At 39.9% G+C, this 6820-nt stretch overlaps 1 long non-coding RNA gene across 1 annotated transcript; it reads left to right on the top strand.

The window, feature by feature from the left end:
* Window positions 1-4327: 4327 nt before the first annotated feature.
* LOC119883079 lies at window positions 4328-5443 on the top strand. The gene is made up of 2 exons (XR_005440584.1): window positions 4328-4949; window positions 5036-5443. It is a non-coding gene; the product is annotated as an uncharacterized LOC119883079 (long non-coding RNA).
* Window positions 5444-6820: the final 1377 nt, after the last annotated feature.

Genomic DNA, 6820 nt, shown 5'->3' with positions numbered 1-6820 from the left:
TCATCACCTTCCAACTCTTCCTGCTTTAAAACACACCTGTCAAGGTAAGAACGACCTCTGACCTCGCAGCTGGTCTGTCATCTGAGTTGTAGCTGTTCACCACCTGCAGCATAGTTGTTCGAGCAAGAAGTGTCCCGTTAGCGTCACTGGCTGTAAGTGGATGGTATACCTGGCAGCTTTTATTGTGACACGAACGTGTGATCTGGTGGTTTTTAAGTTTAATGTAGAGGAGAAGAGGCTTAATTTTATAGCAATTTCAATAACTACTCTTTCTTGTAACATTACACTGTATGTCGGAGATGAATTAGCATTAGAATAATCGTATAAACACAGAGGATAAGCCCACTGTGTTAACTCCTACATACTATTACACATCATTCTTATTTTGTCAGCTTCTCCCCTTATTACCTCCTGTGCCTGGCACTCTATTTTTTTGCCTTTATCTGCAGCTTACCTCATCAGGCCATCAGTTAAAGCACAGGCAAATCATGTTACTGTTACTACGAAGGCCTCTCAAGAACCAGAACCAGTGGCTTCCAGTGTCCTTTTCTTCACACTTTTCTCATTCTCACAACAACATGGATTATTGGAACCATTTCCAGTGCTCTGGTGAGACCAAGAGAAATTTGGTTCAGATGGTGTCAAGCATATGTGGTGGCAACCAGGTGTTCTGGGGCTGCATGAGAGCTGCCGGCACTGGGAAGCTACAGTTCATTGAGGGAACCATGAATGCCATCCTGTACTGTGACATACTGAAGCAGAGCATGATCCCCTCCCTTTGGAGACTGGGCCGCAGGGCAGTATTCCAACATGATAAAGACCCCAAACACACCTCCAAGACGACCACTGCCTTGCTGAAGAAGCTGAGGGTAAAGGTGATGGACTGGCCAAGCATGTCTTCAGACCGAAACCCTATTGAGCATCTGTGGGGCATCCTCAAACGGAAGGTGGAGGAGCACAAGGTCTCTAACCTCCACCAGCTCTGTGATGTCGTTATGGAAGAGTGCAAGAGGACTCCAATGTTAACCTGTGAAGCTCTGGTGAACTCCATGCACTAGAGGGTTAAGGTAGTGCTGGAAAATAATGGTGGCCATAAAAAAATAATGACACTTCAGGCCCAGTTTGGACATTTCTACTAAGGGGTTCACTTATGTTGCCGGCGGTTTGGACATTAATGGCTGTGTGATGTGTTATTTTGAGGGGACAAATTTACACTGTTATACAAGCTGCACACTCACTACTTTACATTGTAGCAAAGTGTTATTTCTTGAATGTTGTCACATGAAAAGTTATAATCAAATATTTAAAAAAATGTGAGGAGTGTACTCACTTTTGTGAGATACTGTAAATGTGTGTACATTTTCTTTCAGTTTTCATCCATCCATCCTGTCAACATGTCTACATTATGGTTGGAGACTCTTCTCAGTGGATTTACACAAACACAAATCCAGGGATTTTGAAATGTGAATTATGGTGACAGAAATAGTTTTGAAAAATCTTATCGCTAGAAGCTAGATAGATGGTAGATTTAAGTGTTGGCTGTTGGTAAGTTGATTAATAACATGCCCAACAATTTCTTTCCCAGAAGTCTTTCCTCAGAGGCAAGGTATTTTCTTTTATCTTGGTTTAATGTAGAGGAGAGTGTACACCGTAAAATTTAGCTTGCAAATCATCTGGTTATATAATTTTTTTGAGGTGGGGTGTATTAATACTGCCCTAAAAATAAAAAAGAACTAACAAGGAGAAAAAATAGAAAAGGCTCATCTCTGGTTGGGCCTTGTGGATGAAGAGGCCAGGCCCGAGTTTTGATTTGTTGTTTTTTGGTCTTCTTTCTCCTTTTTCCTTGCTTTATCTGCTTTTTCCTACCTTAGACCATCCCCAGACCCTCAATATGTTCAAAAGGAAATCATTTCTTATAGCAGTATTTCAAATTTGTCTTTGTGAAGTTATATAAAGTCAAAAGGTGTTGATTGCTTTATCAAAAGGTTTATCTTAAAGCTATTACACACAGAGTAATTACAGTAGCCATGAAAGGGCAGCACATAGAAGGAATTTAGATATGGACCATTGGGTACGCATGCAACCATGCATGAATATACTATTTAGAGTATTTCAGTGTTGGGTAACTCCCAGTGACATTGTATCTTGGCTGCAAATACAATAAACCTTCTTCTCGATTTTTGTTGTCATTGCAGGCTATCTGTTTGGTAACAGATGATGGTCCGTGCATTGCTGAATTATTAAAGTATATCAGTAACACTGGCTTATTGTATTATTTTGTACCAGCAATTCTGTCCCAAATGAGTTTATGCCCTCAAGCTGACAATCAGTGGTGGAATATAACTAAGTGCATTGTACTATACCTTCTATTCCACTACACTTATCTGACAGCCATTACACCTGCTCTACCTCAGCCAACTTCAACTGTTCAATGCTGGTTATGTGTTTAATGCATCAGGAATGATAATGTAATGATAAAATATCTATGACTGAATACTTACAATAAATGATTACTTTTACTTTTTACATTTTGCTAATATAAATCTATTCAAGTGCTGAGCCGCAGCAGCAGTTACATCAGACAGCAAATCCTGACAGAGGAGGCACCGACACCTGTCATGATTCAACATGGTTAAATCTACTACAAATCTCTTTTACATGCCTGCTAATTTTCTTGAATTTCCCTTGGGATAAATGAAGAATCAATCAATCAATCAATCAATCAATCAATCGCATTATTTTTTGTTTGTTTAATTGTGTACAATAAAATGTTGTTGAATTTCTCAACGGTGTCTGAATAAGGGTAGAAGTTTAAATTGCTTTCCTACAGCAATATGCCCAGACTTCATCTACTCATCTAGTGTGTCATCTTCCTGCTAATTCAACGCGGATACTTCCTGCTGCATAAAAGCTTTGCATGAGCAAAGCCCCATGGAGACCACAACTGGCAAGCAACTACAGAAAATGCGTTGCATTTGTTTTTCCTCGAGGGGAGCAGGTTTAAATATTGCAAGAAGGAATAGTGCAAGCAGAAACTGCCACGCTGTGCTGTAGCTGCAGGCAGCAGGGTCATCCATACATCATCGAGGTGAACAACTCCTTGATGGGTGTTGCTCATGGCGTGACAAAGGAGTGTCCTAACCCTAACCCTGCCCTAAATCTATTGATCTGTATTGTCCATATGTTGGTCTTTTACATTAGAAGGTGTGTCTTCTTTTCCACAAAGGTGTTCAAATGCTATGGGCTATTTCTCTGAAAATCTCTTTTTTTTATATTTGCACAAAGTGATCTTTGCCCGTCCTGGCAAAGGTCTGTGACCAAGTAACCGCATTTGCTCAAGTAGGCCTACTGTACTTAAAGACACTATAAAGGTATTTGTACTTTCCATTTTATGCTGCTTTATACTTTGTACATTGTACTTATTACTCCACTACATTTGATAGCTTTAGTCACTAGTTGTTTTTTGGCAATTCAGATTATTAATACAAAATATAAATTAACAAATACATTCTGATGTATTGTTATGAATTAAACTATCCAGCAGTGTATAAGCTAATACAATTAGCCCCAGTTTTACTAGCTGCAACATTAGTTATGGTTACACATGAATCCATCAGTAATTATAATTTGATGAAATACATTATTTTGAAATGGACCATTCTACATAGTGAGTGCTTTTACGGTTGGTATTTTTTAAGTATGTTTTAATTACTGTTGCGCTTTTACTTAAGTAACTTTAACAGAGTATCCTATTTGCATTTGGTTTAAATATCTGAATCAGATCCAGATTTAACCCTTTCCCATGTTCCTGAAGGTGCAATCTGTACATACCTGTTAAAACAGTATAAGCCTACAGTACTGAAAGCCTGCATAGCTGCCCTCACATGTTTTTTTCTCTTAAAAGCATCCTGTGAAGGCTTATTGTGAATATGATTTAAGGTGTGGGACTCAGAACAAAGCAGGGCTGTGAACTTGTGAACCTGGCTTACAAGTCCTGACGTCAAAAAATGAGTCTTATGATAGCTTCCATGTCCAGCAGTTTGTGTTTGACAGGAGGAATTAACCACCGTTGAACCATACAGGACGGTTCATCACACACCTGGTCTCATTATTCCCTACCATTATTTCCTCTCTACTTCCCCTTTTCAGGTGTGTGTGTGTGTGTGTGTGTGTGTGTGTGTGTGTGTGTGTGTGTGTGTGTGTGTGTGTGTGTGTGTGTGTGTGTGTGCATGCTTGAGTGTGTGGATTTGTGTGTGTTGCAACGAGGATTAACCTAGTACTTCAGCTGATGCTGATTGGAATGACGTTCAACACTCACACAGGCTGGCTTTTGACAAGAAGGAGAGACTGGACGTTGTGTGTGGGGGGGGCTGAGACAGAAGAAAAGAGGACACCGTGATTACAATTTAATGTCAACATGACGGTGAGGCTGCCCTCTTTTTTTATCTCTTACATTTCTCTTTGTGCAAACACACACACAATGAAGGCTAAGTACACCATGTAGGCACCATGTACCTGGCATGGTGCCTTTTGTGCCAGCAGATTTCAGGTGGCTGTAAATGGGTTAGTTAGACACTTCATGATGTTTATATTTCACCTTACTGGTTTTCTAAATTTTGTCACTTCACTTCTATCTGTGTTCCTCTCCTATTCCTCTTTGGCCCTCTTATAAATATGCATCAAGGAGTCTTGGATTAGGGGCAAGGATCCTTTTCTAAAGCTCTGTGTGTGTGTGTTTGGGGGAGAGCATGTGTGTGAGCGGGTGCATGCACGCTTGAGTATGTGTGTTTGTGTCTTAAGCCAGGCAGAGCAAGAATACGGCCTGCTGTAAGCCCAGGCATGTGTCATTTATGTGATTGGGTTTCGACTGCGTTGATGTGTGACGTCTTGGACACTAGATGACCAGACGCTCCATGGACAACGCAGACTGTCCTGCTAAAAATATCAAGGTAAGAGCACACTGCCTGTCTTTTTACATCCCATAATTTCATTATCAGCGGGTTCATCATTTACAATCACTGTTTACTCCAATCAGGTCTCGGCTATACATTTATACTTGCTGCCATCTCGCTAAGATATACATATGTCGTGCATGTGTGCAGGCCAGGGTCCAGTGACACTAGGTGAGAGGTGTTTTTTGTTTTTTGAAGCTCTAGTGCAAGTTGAATCTGCTTTTGTGGCCTCGCATATCATTCATTTATGCTCATCTGTATTATTTCCATAATTATTAGGCATTTGAAATTGGACTGGTTATAATTTGTGAGATTTGGGAAACAAATCAGACTTCCAGACTTGGAGTTATTGGTATGTTTTAATGTATAATTTGAAATGTGTGATATGCACAAATGTAAGATCAAATCCAAAGTATTTATTTTACACTAAGGCTAAAAGATTTACGTAGCTTCTTTCTGTATTAAATGAAATAAAATTTATATGTAAATGGCACGATGATTCATCCCCTGTGTTTAGTAAGGAAAACCGTGTTTCATTTTCTGCTATTTAAATGTCTGTATTGTATAGTACAAGAGACACTCAGAGAGGGAAAACCACATTAAAGCTTGCTGTTTTAACAACCATCTGTTCATCCATTAGCTATCTCTCTATTATTCGTTTTGGTGCGCACTGAAGAAAGAGTTGTGTTTGGTAATAACTTCAAATTTTTATATTACCAGGAACTGCCTCACATTTCAGCTTCCACTGTTCACTGTGCACAAAATGTGGGCATAAAGCCATTAACTTTTCAAGAAATCCCAAAATATTAACAAAATGCAAGCCATAACCCTTAACCACCCACAGGTCATGCCTCTGCCACTTGTTAAATGGAGCCTCAGTATTGTACTTTACAGACTTTTAATTGTCCCCTCTGAAATCTATCGGGGCAAGGACAATTATTACAGAACACAGCCTATGCCCTTAATTTCTAAAATAATTAATGAGGTGGTAATGTTTGCAGCTAATGGTGGCCTGGAAAACATCTCAGAGATGCTGTGTATAATGTAACTCCCACCTGTAACACACATCATGACTGTAAGGCCATTAGTTTAGGCTTAGCAAAATGTGCTAGGCTTTATGCTGAGGGCATTAGAATGATGCCATGGGCATTTCAACATCACCTGACTCCAATGAGCGAAAACATGTTTTCTTCTCGCCTTATGATGTACTGTTTTCATTGTCATTGTTAGTTTATCTGCCTCATCAGCCACGTCATGTTGCTTTTGAAGACCTGTCATATCTTGCTAAAAGAGATGCTCGATAACTTACTGGATGTCCAATCAAGTGTTAAATAGAGAAACACATCTGCTCTGTAATGAACACTAACAACATTTGTGTCACTACCTTCTGAATGTCAGACTTTACAATATAATTATGTAATGTCCACTGTACTTGACCTGCTGAACCTGTAGTATTTGAACCCTTGTCGTCACTACACTGAGATCAACAACCGCCTGTAATCTGTCCTTGGATGCTCTATGGGTTGTCTTTATTTTTAGTGGCTGCACGTCACTGAAGTTGGGGGATGCTCGGCCATCCCAGGGAGAATTTATATCAGTACTTAAGGCGTAAGTAAGACATCAAGCACCTAAGGTGTGTTGGCACCCTATTGTTTTGGTAGGTTGTGGTACTGCAGTCTAGCAGTCTGGGATAGCGTAGAGGCTTGTGTTTAGTAGCCCATAGAACCTTTTTTTCACTTTATGGCAGCCAATGTGATGTTGCAACTACAGTATGATAAGCATCTTAACCACTACTCCACCAGATAGCCCATTACCAGCAATTTTAATGAAAACTGGCACACAGACACCATCTTCTGCCATCTACTTCC

Source organism: Micropterus salmoides, unplaced genomic scaffold (assembly GCF_014851395.1).
Source record: "Micropterus salmoides isolate LMB-PRFRI ecotype aquatic unplaced genomic scaffold, ASM1485139v1 Ms_hic_scaffold_3, whole genome shotgun sequence".
Lineage (NCBI taxonomy): Eukaryota > Metazoa > Chordata > Actinopteri > Centrarchiformes > Centrarchidae > Micropterus > Micropterus salmoides.
This window is presented reverse-complemented; position numbering and strand designations above follow the sequence as displayed.